The sequence below is a fragment of the Phyllobates terribilis genome, unplaced genomic scaffold (genome assembly GCF_046119375.1).
Source record: "Phyllobates terribilis strain yellow unplaced genomic scaffold, ASM4611937v1 Scaffold_4__5_contigs__length_816908805, whole genome shotgun sequence".
NCBI lineage: Eukaryota > Metazoa > Chordata > Amphibia > Anura > Dendrobatidae > Phyllobates > Phyllobates terribilis.
In genome coordinates, this window is record NW_027362764.1 from 402,376,201 (window position 1) to 402,391,412 (window position 15,212).

General features: G+C 42.9%; 1 protein-coding gene across 2 annotated transcripts in view; it reads left to right on the top strand.

The window, feature by feature from the left end:
- Nucleotides 1-613: 613 nt before the first annotated feature.
- LOC141265440 (NFX1-type zinc finger-containing protein 1-like) overlaps nt 614-15,212 on the top strand; it is a 200,661-nt gene continuing 186,062 nt past the window's right edge. For both annotated transcript variants that reach the window (XM_073678549.1, XM_073678550.1), the window contains exon 1: nt 614-769. The gene's annotated coding sequence lies outside the window, so the exon portion shown is untranslated. The remainder of the gene's footprint in view (nt 770-15,212) is intronic.

The window sequence follows — 15,212 nt, forward strand, 5'->3', positions numbered from 1 at the left end:
CCGCATGTCCTCTCCCGGAAAAATGCATGCGGAATTACGCAAGCGTTTATCGAGCGTTTTTCGCGCTTTTTCCACATGCGGAATTGCCTTGCGTTTTTTAATGCATTAAGAAAAGGCAATTCCGCTTGCGGAAACGCAAAATTAATGAACATACTGCGGATTTTTGTGCGTATCAAAAACGCTGCGGAAAAATGCGCAGCATGGGCATAGAACCTGCGGATTCTCATTGGGGACCATGGGGTGCGGATTGACAAGCGTTTTACAAGCGTTTCCGCTGCGGAAATTCCGCAGCAAATATGCTTGTAAAACGCTATGTGGGCACATACCCTTTGTCTGTTTCTTCTATGTACTTACCTGTATTTAATAAAGATTTTGTTATACTTTTGCACAAAAAACTCCTAGTTTCTCTGGTTCTCTACATGATCTCTGGAGTTATATGGGCACACTCTTGCATATGCATGTTGTTGTGCCCTAGCTTAAGATGATTTTGGGAAATTTTTATATAATTCTATTTACACTGTGTTCCGCCCACAGCAGCAGCAACCAGAGTAGACAGGCTCCTTTACATGAATCATGATGCTTCTGGCAAACTCCATTTACATGATCTTTGAATTCTGACATCACCAGATAGTGACTTGGGGTTAGGTGTGGTCTGAGCAAGAAATGAAACTCAACTCTCTTCAAAGAAAAGAATGTTACTGTGCAGACTTCACTTCGGCAAGGATCTAGGAGTCAGCATGCAAGGAGCCAGGAGCTCTCCATATGTAAGGTAAGGCGATAAACATAGGAAGAAAAAAACTGCAAAGTCAACTGAATGATAACTGGGAATGTCAGGAGCAGGAATGGTGGGATACAGGCGATATTCCTGTTGTTTTGCACTTAGTAATTCCTATGATGATGCTACTACTGTAGATTCTAATTATGAAAGGAGCCAAATACACAGCTGTGACAAAGCAAATTACAGTCTACAAGCAAGATATTCTAAGAAACATGATTGAAGAAGAGATGATGAAGGGAGAGGGAAAGATGTGGGATAGGGTACCCAATGCTAACAATTTGCAGAAGTAGTAGGATGTTCCCCATGACACTCTTTGTATGGCATATGTGGAAGTTTACCTGACACATCTCACAGGTAAGAGGATATTAGGGTATGAACCATCAGTTATATGCCAGAAATAATACCCTTCTAATAAACTCCAAATCTGTATTGGTATACATTAAAATACCATGTATTAAAAGATTATTAAATGATATGTAGATAAATCAGTGTAAATAAATGTAAATAAACAATCCCAAGTAGAACCAATTAGATCCCAATAAAGCGCATAGTTTTGTCGAAGGAATAAGGGGAGTCAATCAATAGTTGATAGAGGGGGACCACCACCTAAAATCTATATAAGGGGAGGGCAATATACGAGAAAAGGACCTATATAAAATATATCCCTATCAGGTCCTAATAAGGGTCTGTTACCTGCCTAACCGCTGAGGTTGGCACCCTAATTGTGATATAATGCCCTCGCTCAACAGTCAGTGGCTCACCCTATATAATGGCCTTTAACCTTCAATAGTTAATAGATAAAGAGGGTCATAGAAGACTTAAAGGGGTATTCCCATCTCCAAGATCCTATCCCAATATGTAGTAGGTGTAATAATAATAATATTAGCAAATACCTCCAATTAGAAATGTAGTATAGTATTTTAGATTCGCTATATCACTTCATGTGCAGGTATTGCGGGACCTTAGGTATCCATGGTTACGTCCACTGGCAGCTAGATAACTAACTGTCACATTATCAGTGGACGTAACCATGGATACCTAAGCTCCCGCAATACCTGCACATGAAGTGATATAGCGAATCTAAAATACTATACTACATTTCTAATTGAAGGTATTTGCTAATATTATTATTATTATTATTATTAAAAATTGACACCTACACATATTGGGATAGGATCTTGGAGATGGGAATACCCCTTTAAGCTACAATAGTTCAATTGCTTAGCTGTAACTCCTGCTCTGCACATGGCCCATAAGGTGGTATGGGGTTCGATTATCCTCCTACCAAGAGACTCCAGTCCAGCCTGACACAAGGTCCCAGTCCTGACATGTTTCCCCCTCTTTTGAGTGTAAGAGTACCTCAGGGGACAAAGTTCAAATGCTGGCACAATCACCCATCATACAGGCCAGAGATAGTGATGGCGGTATTATTATGCCATTAGTAATGTAAATGATCCTGGAGGAAATGCTTCAGCGGTGTGCATATCCGATGTGCTCCAACAATAGAATTGTAATTTCCGGCTAGGTACTAGATGTTCCTTTCTGGATAATGTGCGGACATGTAATATCTGGTCCATTATGGAACACAGGTGCGTTCCAACCTATTATTACATGAAATTTGATATACATTCAAAAAATAAGTACTACCCACTGAGCTATCAAATAGGTTGTGTCCTCATCAATTAAAAAATAAGGACTATAACTAGCCACCTGAATATTCTTTATAGAGAAATATAGGATAACAACAGGGGCATATAAATCAGAAGTAGATAGTAATGAAGTGATAGATCCTAATGGCGAAATCAAAGATAATCCATAGCAATGAACATAACATATTGTTATATGCAGGATGTGACACATACTATCAGATATTCAAAGCTGGGGGTCCACAGAAATGTATAAATAAGATATGACGATAACATGTAAGTTTTTCTTTAACAAAAGGGTGATGTTCTCTTTGTGGAGAGTGAGAAGCCAGGCCTGGCATGTCAGAGTGAGGTGACCATGCTTCCTCCTCTGGGAAATTAAATATGCAAATTGCCTCTTCAGAGAGAAAGAGGACTAGAACTCTAGTGCCACCTACTGGAAGTAGCAATCATAAAAGTCAATATTGACCCTTTAAGAGCCCTGCCATATGACTTAGGATAAAAGCTAAACCCGAATCTCAATTTGCCGACACAGTGTTTCGGGGTATTGCCCCTTGTCAGTGCAAATTATGAGATCTGATTTGGCCACATGAGAGGCTTAAGACTGGGATCTAAGGGGTAACGTTTCTCTTTGTTGAGAGAGACAAGCCAGGCCTGATTTTGTTCCTGAGGAGCATGCATGGCGTATAAGTGTCCCCACTCTGACATGCCAAGCCTGGTAAAATACTGACCAAATGCTGAACGTGACCTAAATCGGTGTTAGACTAATTTGTTATTACTTCATCAAAGACAGATTTTGCACTAGCAATGCAAAGCAATGTTGTGTGACTGCGTAATGAGTGGCGGGTGGTTATCTCTTGGGGAATCAGTGTTTTCATGTAAGCTTGACTGTTTCACTGTGGGTATTATGTTGTTTTGTTCCATAAAAAAGTGGCAGAAGTTGGTAAATAACTGTTACCTACCTTTACATGAGTGGCAAACTTTATTGTATAGTATAAAGTTCTAGCAGCAGAAAGTTGCAAATACTTTGTTAAAGGTCTATTTTAGGCCTCATTCAGACATCCGTTTTTCACGTACATCTTCTAACTTGTTTTTCCTAGATAGAACATGAACCCGTTACAGTTTATGGTGCTATGCCCACGTCCTTTTTTTTTTTTGCGAACCATGTGCCTGTAAAAATATCAGGGAGACATGTCTGTTTTTGATCAGTCACATATCAAATTTGCCCATACAAGTCTATGGGTCCATAGAAATCACAGACAGCGCGCAGATGATATCAGTGCGCTGTCCACGATTAACATTGCAATAGATAAGACATGCTTTGTGAGCTATATATTTATTTTTTAATGTGCGAATATCACTGATGAAACACTGATGGTAAAAACTGACACAATGTCCAAATCAAAAACACTGATAAAACTTTTTTTGTGCGTACATGAAAAATGAGTGGTGTCTGAATGAGGCCTTATAGACATTGAAGGGGACCTGTCTGCTGATTCATGCTGGCCTCATAGTCAGCAGCATGAATCACATACTGTACCAGTTCCGCTTTTCAAACATCTACGATGATAGTGTGGCCAGGAATGAAGTGACTAGTCCAAGAGGTGTGTCCCTGCCGATTCCCCTCCCACTCCCTTCTTGTTTCCTTATCTGTGTGTATAGGGAGAAACCTATTAGACTAGCTGAGCAATCTATCGATAAGGCTATTTACTTGGAGTTGTTTGGCTGCGTGCACAACAATTTGGAGCGCTTTGTAACAGCTGCTGCTAACAGATCTTTCCTAAGATCGGTATAAAGAACATCTCATTAAAGACAACACGATCTGTGGCACTGCTGTCTTTCATCAATTGTGTTTATCTCATGAGGATGGATTCCACATGTTTTCCAGCGTGGATCAGTCTGTGCAGATGAACCAGGATTACAAATTCTGAATGAATTAATCTCGATGTTTATTGATAAATACAATATGTTAGTATAAAAATGACGCGTTTTAAATCCATTTATTCCAACCAGATTCTGTTTTTGCCCAAAATGCTGGGCTTGTTTTCAATAATTGCGCAATTCATCAATATGTTAACATCATGAAAAGCATAGAGAAGGATGCTTGGTCTGCTTTTTCTGATATAATTACAAACTTTCATGGCAAAATCATGTGCTTCTAGTTAAAAGTTTGTTGACTTCTTTTCAAAGACTGGGATTACTTCCCTAATATATTGGAGCTGTGAGTGAATGGCAAGGCGAACACCTCCAGCAGGACAGTAGGACGATGGCGCAAAGATGTCAAGGCAGATGGAACATAGTTGTAGATCAGTGTAATAAATATACATTATGTGTTCTGGATTGGTAGGAAAATGAATAGATAAATAAGTAATTCGTACTCCACAATGATAAAAAATATATTTTTAATGAGATTCTTCAAATATCACTATCTATCATGGATGAAGTGAAAGTGAAAATATAAAAATGTATATTAAAAATGTAAGCCAGTCAATTAAACCTAGAACTGACGTGTCAGGGTGAAAGGATGCAAGACCGTCATACAGTAATAGTGGTGATTGGCAGAATAATCTATGTAAAGGGGGAGCAGGGTATGACAATGTTACCAGTGTGAAATTGAAGGACCATGAAGACAAGGAGAACCACCTGGAAAACAGTGATAAGGAACGCTACAAGTGGTTTGTAGATAATATAGCATCCTGGTTTCCGAGAAAACTGAAGACTACGGAAGCACAAATGGGGCGAAAATGTTAAGTTGTTAAACTAGTAGAGCTCATATTCATTATAGTTGAGGGTACCCGAAAAAGAACCAAATGCTTCATCTGTGAAAAGCTGACTGTAACAGGGATGGATGATATTGGTAGGATCATGCTGGAATAAAAGTTTCTGTGGGAGATTAGGCATAACAAATGATACATGGTAAAGGGATGATACTGTGGTAGCGTGGACATAATATCATCCATCTCTGTTACGGCCAACCTGTTACGAATGGAACGCTTGGCTCCAATGCAGGATCCCTTGATTACACAGACGCTACCGAATATGAGATTTTTTACATATTTGTCAATAAACAACAAGATTTATTCATTTGGAATTTAGAATCCTTGTTTATCTGCATGGCCAATCCATGCTGGAAACATGTGGAATCCATCCTCATCATATCAACACAGGAGAAACCTGTAACGATTGATGACAGATGGCAGCCACAAGAATGAATCATGGTGTCTTGAATTTATTACGGTAGTTTTGCCAAGTCAGCAGGGAGAAGCTAATGGGGACCTGCCTCTTGGACTAGTCACCTTATCCCCAACCGCATTTCCAATTTATTTTTTTTCAGAAATACTGCAGTTTTTCAGAGTAAAACATAGACATTTAGAATGCAGGGGCAGATCTCTGATTCCTGTTGCCCATGATTCGACCTGCATAAATCATGTAGCTGGTTCCCTTCAAAACTAGTAAAAACTTTTTAAATGCGGGTGAGTTTATAAAATTGTCCTATTTGTTTCAGACTATATTTTTAATTATAATCTTGCTATGATAGTTGACGTAATCTGAAACATATAAACCAATTTAATACATTGGGTCATATTTTAAAAAGTATTTTTTTCTGGTTTTAATGTGGATCAATAGATTTAAAATTTATATATGTATGTACAATACAGACCAAAAGTTTGGACACACCTTCTCATTTAAAGATTTTTCTGTATTTTCATAACTATGAAAATTGTACATTCACACTAAAGGCATCAAAACTATGAATTAACACATGTGGAATTATATACTTAACAAAAAAAGTGTGAAACAACTGAAAGTATGTCTTATATTCTAGGTTCTTCAAAGTAGCCACCTTTTGCTTTGATGACTGCTTTGCACACTCTTGGCATTCTCTTGATGAGCTTCAAGAGGTAGTCACCGGAAATGGTCTTCCAACAATCTTGAAGGAGTTCCCAGAGATGCTTAGCACTTGTTGGCCCTTTTGCCTTCACTCTGCGGTCCAGCTCACCCCAAACCATCTCGATCGGGTTCATGTCTGGTGACTGTGGAGGCCAGGTCATCTGGCGTAGCACCCCATCATTCTCCTTCTTGGTCAAATAGCCCTTACACAGCCTGGAGGTGTGTTTAGGGTCATTGTCCTGTTGAAAAATAAATGATGGTCCAACTAAACGCAAACCGGATGGAATAGCATGCCGCTGCAAAATGCTGTGGTAGCCATGCTGGTTCAGTATGCCTTCAATTTTAAATAAATCCCCAACAGTGTCACCAGCAAAGCACCCCCACACCATCACACCTCCTCCTCCATGCTTCACGGTGGGAACCAGGCATGTAGAGTCCATCCGTTCACCTTTTCTGCGTCGCACAAAGACACGGTGGTTGGAACCAAAGATCTCAAATTTGGACTCATCAGACCAAAGCACAGATTTCCACTAGTCTAATGTACATTCCTTGTGTTCTTTAGCCCAAACTTGTCTCTTCTGCTTGTTGCCTGTCCTTAGCAGTGGTTTCCTAGCAGCTATTTTACCATGAAGGCCTGCTGCACAAAGTCTCCTCTTAACAGTTGTTGTAGAGATGTGTCTGCTGCTAGAACTCTGTGTGGCATTGACCTGGTCTCTAATCTGAGCTGCTGTTAATCTGCGATTTCTAAGGCTGGTGACTCGGATAAATTTATCCTCAGCAGCAGAGGTGACTCTTGGTCTTCCTTTCCTGGGGCGGTCCTCATGTGAGCCAGTTTCTTTGTAGAGCTTGATGGTTTTTGCAACTGCACTTGGGGACACTTTCAAAGTTTTCCCAACTTTTTGCACTGACTGACCTTCATTTCTTAAAGTAATGATGGCCACTCGTTTTTCTTTACTTAGCTGCTTTTTTCTTGCCATAATACAAATTCTAACAGTCTTTTCAGTAGGACTTTCAGCTGTGTATCCACCAGACTTCTGCACAACACAACTGATGGTCCCAACCCCATTTATAAGGCAAGAAATCCCACTTATTAAACCTGACAGGGCACACCTGTGAAGTGAAAACCATTTCCGGTGACTACCTCTTGAAGCTCATCAACAGAATGCCAAGAGTGTACAAAGCAGTCATCAAAGCTAAAGGTGGCTACTTTGAATAACCTAGAATATAATACATATTTTCAGTTGTTTCACACTTTTGTGTTAAGTATATAATTCCACATGTGTTAATTCATAGTTTTGATGCCTTCAGTGTGACTGTACAATTTTCAAAGTCATGAAAATACAGAAAAATCTTTAAATGAGAAGGTGTGTCCAAACTTTTGGTCTGTACTGTATGTATGTATGACATAATCAGGCGTTATTAGTTGTGTTGACTTTCCCATAATTTCTAATAGTATTGTTTCGAAATAAGGTTATTACGTTTGCAATTAGTCACTTGGTTATTTTTTTGTTTTGTCCATAGTTTCCAGCAGCTCGTATGATTTTTTTTTTTGCGTGAAACATATGCTAATAGGCTAACGTATGTTAATCCTCAGAGGGTATTAATCTCTACCATAATTTCATGCAGGGGTATACAGAAGAAGGAGGGGAGGATTCTGGGTATGTTCACACAGAATTTCTATCTGGATTTTGGTCAGGATCCCTCTCCAAACTCCACATCAAAAACTCTAAATAAACTTTCTTTTGACTTTTTTTTTAAAAAATCAGTCTTTATTAACTTTTTTTAAACAAGACAATTACAAAAAATATATACCATATCTTTTCAATGAGTGGTATTGTAGGGTAGTTAGAAGGGCACATATGGAATTTGTTCACCTCAAAACTGGAAAGTAGCTGATCTTTTCCCACTATACTGTTAGGCATTTGCTAGATTTGAAATGGGTCTGGAACCTTCTGTGGTCCCCCTTTCTGGTCCAGCCAGGACTGATGCTGTTCAGCATCATCATCAGTCCCAATGCCTAGCTGGTCCACGAGACATTTAGGTTGTCTTTTGGGTCTTTGTTCCTAGCAACATGAAGGATAGGTTGCGGAGGGAGATAGGGCTGTTAAAGCCTAAGTCCAGGATTCTCTGAACTGAGCATGCCCGTGACATGGCGGACCGTGATTGGTGGTTTGGGAGTCACCTGATCCGGTGACCTGGCACCACCTGATTGGTCGTGGGTGACGTCACCAATGGTGCGACGGTGGGCAGGGCTTAATCTTTAAAAAGCCCGCCCACAAACATGGCGGCGCGCTCTGATCATTGAGCTGTGATGGTGTTGTGTGGACGCTTGGTCTCTTGGACTCCACGTGTGCTTTAGTTTCTGGCAGACAGGTTTAGTGGAAATAGGCAGGCCTAGATGAAATAGGCAGGTAGCTTCATCTGACAGTCTGGCTCTGACAAAGGGGTCGCCTTACACCCCTTGCAGTCTGCAGACACCCTATTCCCGGTACCACCTGTAAGCCACGTGGAGAGATTCTCCTCAGTCCGGTAGCATGCTGGCTGGGAGCACGTATTCGCTGGCGTGAGTCACACACGCATCCTAGCACCAACTGTGTAGTCCCTGTGCTGCAACAGGACTACAGATACATTATTTATCGCACATCTCTCGTGCAGTTAACGGAGATAGTGCGAATCCCTTTTCCCACTCCGGTGTGCTGTAACGCGGAGGGGATTGTTATTTAAGTTACTTGTTTTACCTTCTCACCCAGAAGGTGTTCGGCCGCAGTCCACCAGGCTGCATCGCGGACCCCGGGTTCGGTTGCTTTCCATTATTTAATAAAGTTGTTTGCAACCGTCCCCTTAACAGTATCAGAGCACCAGGGTCTTGCCGAACATGGCTGACAACCAACAACTGCAGCGCTATATAAAGCAACTTGAGGCCAGACTTAGGACTCTGGAACAAGCTGACCCAGTAGCTGATATCACCGCAGTAGCTACCCAGGCGGCTTCTCAAGCAGCCAATCTGGTTAACTCAGCTGCGGTAAATGCTGCGACAGCTGCAATTGCTCCATTACCCCGTTTTGCTCTCCCGGAAAAATTTTCTGGTGACAGCAGATTCTGCAGAGGTTTCATTAACCTATGCTCCATTCAATTGGAGATAATGGAGGCACGGTTCCCCTCCGAAAGGGCCAAAGTGGGTTATGTCATCACATTACTCTCCCACAGGGCTCTGGAGTGGACTACTCCTCTGTGGGAGTGTAATGACCCGGTAGTGGCTAATGCGGGTCTCTTTCTTAATGCCCTAAAGAGTGTTTTCCTTGGTACTCAGGTCACGCATGACACGGCTCTTAAGCTTCTTGCGTTGGTCCAGGGTTCGGTCACCGCCAGCCACTATGCCATCCAGTTCAGAACCTTAGCGGCTGACTTGGATTGGTCTGAGCGGTCTTTAATCCCGGTGTTCTGGAAGGGTCTGGCTGGGCATATTAAAAATGCTCTATCTACCAGAGAGATTCCAACCTCCCTGGAGGAGTTAATCTCTCTCGCTAACCGAATAGATTTGCGTCATGCAGAACACAAGTTAGAGCTGGAGGTCGCCAGACCTCAGTGTCGGTTGGCACCATCCTTCTCTCGACCCATTTCCAAACCCGCGACTCCCGACCCAGAGCCTGAGGCTATGGATATATCCCGACCTGAGTCTAGCTCTTCTCGCTCCCAACCTGCACATCTCTTGGAGTCCCCCGTTAATAAGGGTTCCAAGCAGTCGGGAAAACGAGTGTGTCTAACCACCGTTGGAGGAGGTGTGTTAGATTCTGGGGCTTCTTCCTCCAAATTATTGTACAGTATAAGGTGACATTGTCCTTCGGAGCATCCGCGGTTACTGCCAAGGCGTGGGTGGATTCTGGCGCTGATGGCAATTTTTTGTCATCTACTTTTGCCCAGAGGCATGCCATTCCTATAGAGTTACTGCCAAGACCAATGAACATTAGGGTAGTCAACGGTTCACTCCTGGACACGCAAATCACCCACCAGTCGATTCCCCTTACCATGTCATTTCCTCAGGGTCACCAGGAGGTTATCTCCTTTCTTATTATTCCCGGTGGATTAGATGAGGTGTCATTGGGTCTTCCATGGTTACGTTGTCACACTCCACACATTGACTGGAATACGGGGAGAATTTCTTCCTGGAGTGAGAATTGTGTGTCTCAGTGTATGGTTACAGTCACCCGGAGGGTAGTCTCTGACCCTTCTACCTATGTGGCCCCCGGCACAGATCCTCTGTCTGTCCCCAAGACCCAGGTCTTGTCAGATTATGTCAAAAAGAACCCTCGGGTAGACCTTTTGTCCCAGTCCATGGATACAGCTGAGGACGATGACGAGCCCAGGCTCACCGTCCCTTTGGGAGGTATGCGGAGGGTGGCTCCAGTGTCCTTAAACCAGGTTCCTTCGGGGAGGTCGTTCGTTCCCCCTAATCTACAAAATGAGGTGCTCCCCTGGGCTCATGCCCCTAAGATCGGAGCCCATTTTGGGGTCAAGCGTACCACAAAGTCCCTTCAATGGTCCTATTGGTGGCCCCGGTGGTGGCAGGACGTTAAGGAATATGTTCTTGAGTGTGCCTGCTGTACGAGAGATAAATCATCCCGTCAAAGTCCGGCTGGCCTTCTCCACCCATTACCCGTGGCGGACTCTACAGATAGTGAGTCGGCTGACACTCTTCGTCGTCCTGCTCCCGTATTCTATCCGGGCGACAGATTGTGGCTCACGGATCGCAATACTAAAGTACGCGGGGAATCTGCTAAGTTTGCCCCCCGCTTTATTGGTCCTTTCAAAATTTTGGCCCAAGTAAACTCTAATGTACCGGTTACAGTTACCACGACACTTGAGGAGTCACGACACTTTCCATGTGTCGCTCCTTAAACCCGTTCACCTGACAAAACTCGCTGAACCCCAACCTGTTACAGACACCAGGGGTGATAATCTTGAGGTGCAGGCTATTATGGGGTCTAAGATGGTTTGTGGGAAAAAAGGTTACCCAGTACACTGGAGGGGCTATGGATCTGAGGATCATCCCTGTGAACCGGTGGACCACATTCTTGCTCCCCTGCTCGTTGAGGAAAATGAGTGTCAAGTGGAGGGGGATGATGTTAGGCCTCGGGCATTAGCTGGATTCAAAATGGGTCCAGAACCTTCTGTGGTCCCCCATTCCAGTCCAGCCAGGGCTGATGCTGCTCAGCATCATCATCAGTCCCAATGCCTAGCTGGTCCACGAGATGTACAGGTTGGCTCTCGAGTCTTTGTTCCTAGCAACATGAAGGATAGGTTGCGGAGGGAGACAGGGCTGTTAAAGCCTAAGTCCAGGATTCTCTGTACTGAGCATGCCCGTGACATGGCGGACTGTGATTGGTGGTTTGGGAGTCAGCTGATCCGGTGACCTGGCACCGCCTGATTGGTCGCAGGTGACGTCACCAATGGTGCGGCGGTGGGCAGGGCTTAATCTTTAAAAAGCCCGCCCACAAACATGGCGGCACGCTCTGATCATTGAGCTGTGATGGTGTTGTGTGGACGCTTGGGCTCCACGTGTGCTTTAGTTTCTGGCAGGCAGGTTTAGTGGAAATAGGCAGGCTTAGATGAAATAGGCAGGTAGCTTCATCTGACAGTCTGGCTCTGACAAAGGGGTCGCCTTACACCCCGAGCAGTCTGCAGACACCCTATTCCTGGTACCACCTGTAAGCCACGTGGAGAGATTCTCCTCAGTCCGGTAGCACGTCGGCTGGGAGCACGTTTTCGCCGGCGTGAGTCACACACACATCCTAGCGCCAACTGTGTAGTCCCTGTGCTGCAACAGGACTACAGATACATTATTTATCGCACATCTCTCGTGCAGTTAACGGAGATAGTGCAAATCCCTTTTTCCGCTCCAGTGTTCTGTAACACGGAGGGGATTGTTATTTAAGTTGGTTGTTTTACCTTCTCACCCGGAAGGTGTTCGGTCGCAGTCCACCAGGCTGCATCGCGGACCCCGGATTCGGTTGATTTCCATTATTTAATAAAGTTGTTTGCAACCGTCCCCTTAACATATACATTGAAGGACAATCCCAATAGAACTATCTATAGTAATTTCCCCCAGCAAATGTTGACTTTGTGATGCTAAATAGTATATTCACAGATTTAGTAGCGCTAAACTGCCTTCATATTTAGGCTGTTGTAGTGATTCTAATTTAATTCATGACTGTCCCTTCCACCAGATGAGGTCTCTAAATAGGGAATTTATTTTGTAAAGCCTGTTTTGGGGAAGCCAGATTGGAGCATTTTGCAATACGTATAGGAATTGGGGCATAAGTATCATGTTAATCAAGTTTACCCTTCCCAATACTATAACATATACTGTAGTTTGGACCAAGCTAGTATCTTTGGTTTGAATTTTGTCAATAAAGCAGTCAGGTTAAGTTACTCACATTCCGCAATTTTGAAAGATACTGTAATTGCCAAGTATTTACTGTAAATTTGGATATCACTTGCATCAGGACATTGGCTCAATGTAAGGAGGAAGACACGGAGTCCAAGGACCTTATCCCAGTTTATCTTTTACCAGAAACTCTCCCAAAACTAGAAATAGTCGTCATCATGCTCTCCAAAGACCCACGCACATCCACTAGTAAAGCAAAAGCAGATCAGGTACATACAATGCCACCTTCTTTTCCTTAGTCCCATATCTAAAAGCAACTATCTTAGGGGTCTTGTGAATCACCGCTGCCAGCGATCGCTATTGTAAATAACAGAGAGGACACAGCGCACCCCTGTCTTGTACCCCAATACAAAGAGAATTCACCAGGCAGGAAACCGTTGACTCTTATTTTGGTTTTTGGTGCTCAGTACAACAATTGTACCCGTTTTATAAATGTGCTCCCAAAGATCATTTGACGCAGCGTAAACCACAAATATTGCCATTCTAAACTGTCAAAAACCTTAGCAACATCTAATGACAGGACTACCTGTTGGCCAACATTATCGACCTCTGCTTGCATATTAATGTAAAGCCTTCTAAGATTTATTGCAGTGGATTTATTGGGCATAAACCCAGATTGATCAGAGTGTATTATTGATGAGATCACTCTATAAAGTCTGTTGGCCAATTTTTTGGCAAGAAGTTTGATATCAATGAAATGGGCCAATAAGATGTGATTATAGCTTCCTGCATGGAAGTGGATAGCGGCATCCACCTCAGAATGAATTATACACTTCTAACAACACGGGTTACAGTACCTTTTTATACTGTTTATGAAGGAGTGGTGGAGATTATGTTCTACTCCCTGACACTTCAAGGGGATAAATGTGTATCATATGAATGCATGTTTCTAAAGGTAGAACCCTCTGGGACTGCAGTTTAGCCTAGACAGGGTTAACCGTCATGGCTGGCCCAGATTGGGGAGGGGTTAGTGTTGAGTTCAGGAAGTGTCAGTTCAGTTGAGAGAAGTAGTGAGAGGTGACAGCAGTAGTCACAGGTTATAGACTACTAGGGACAACGTGAGCCTAAATACTCAGGGCAGTGGATTGCCAAAAAACCCTTCCGCGTGAATCCATCTGCCAGCCTGGGAACCTCGAGCTGGACGTTGGGACCCTTGGGCACACTCAGCCTGCAAAGTTGCAGGAGAAGATGGACTCAAACTCACAGAGGCAGGGAATGATGGAATCCGGGAGTACTGCTAGTGGTGGAGTAAAATTCCTAGTGCTAGAGAAGTTAGCAAGAGGGATACTTTACCCATACCGAAAACCAGGACTGAAGTTGTGTCCGGTACCTGTGGGGACGACTACAACCCGTTGAACCTTATCCTTTATGCCTGTCTGTAAGACTGCAAGTTGTCAAGTAAAAGTTTGATTGTTTTTACGAATTCCGTTTCTCTGGATTCATTGCTGCGAAGGTTCCAGAAGAGGAAAACCTGGAGTCAGTGGAGGCCTGTGGGCCAGAAGTAAGTTTGATACACCCCACACACAGCAGCACATTGGGATGGGGACACATTTTTTCTGTAGGGTGCCAGAGCAAGCAAAGGCAGCTGCTTGCCATGACTACCTCGCTCAGGCACCTTACACTTATGCAACTCCACTCGGAGCCTGTCCATTCCTGGTGCTTTATCAATGGCCATGGTACCTAGTGCTAATGCTAGTTTCTCTATATTTCTATATTAAATGGTTCATCTAATAAGTTTCGAGATTCTAAGGAGAGAACTGGAAGCTGTGCCTTATCTAAAAAAAAGTTCTAAATAATTTCTTCTGAAGGCTGTACCTGTATGAATAATATAACGTTGAATAATACGCATCTAGTACTTCCAATATATCTAATGTTGTATTTACTGTTCTACCGTCTTTGGTTTGTAGACTGGATACAAAGGACGATTGTCTCTGTGCTGCAGCTATCATAGACAATAGGTGCCTTTTCCTCATTCTCAAAATATTGCAAACAATATTTTTCTTTCAGTTGCCTGTAGTGTCTCCTAATTAAACATGGCATGAGCCACTTTCAACCTGTTCTGTGCGGCTGTTGTTGGCTCTATGATGTTCCTCTTCAATTTTACCCTCAGTATCAATAATTTGTAACCAAAATTTAACCTCCATATGGGTCTGCAATACACCTTAAGGGAAAGCACATCCAAATAAAACCGAGACAAGTGATCAGATAATACTCTGGGTAAGTATTCAATTTCAAAAACTGATCCTAGCATCAATTCATTTCCATGAGTTAGGTCAATTCTTGATAGGTAGGAAAATGTAGTTGAATAATGGGAATATTGATATAAATCAGATTGATGGGCTCTTCAGAAATCAATTAAGGCTATTTCCTTAAGTAAATGACCAAAAGGAGTGAAGTTGCCTTCCGCTTTCTTAACTTCATCTCTACTCCTATCCCAATGAGAATTTTTTTA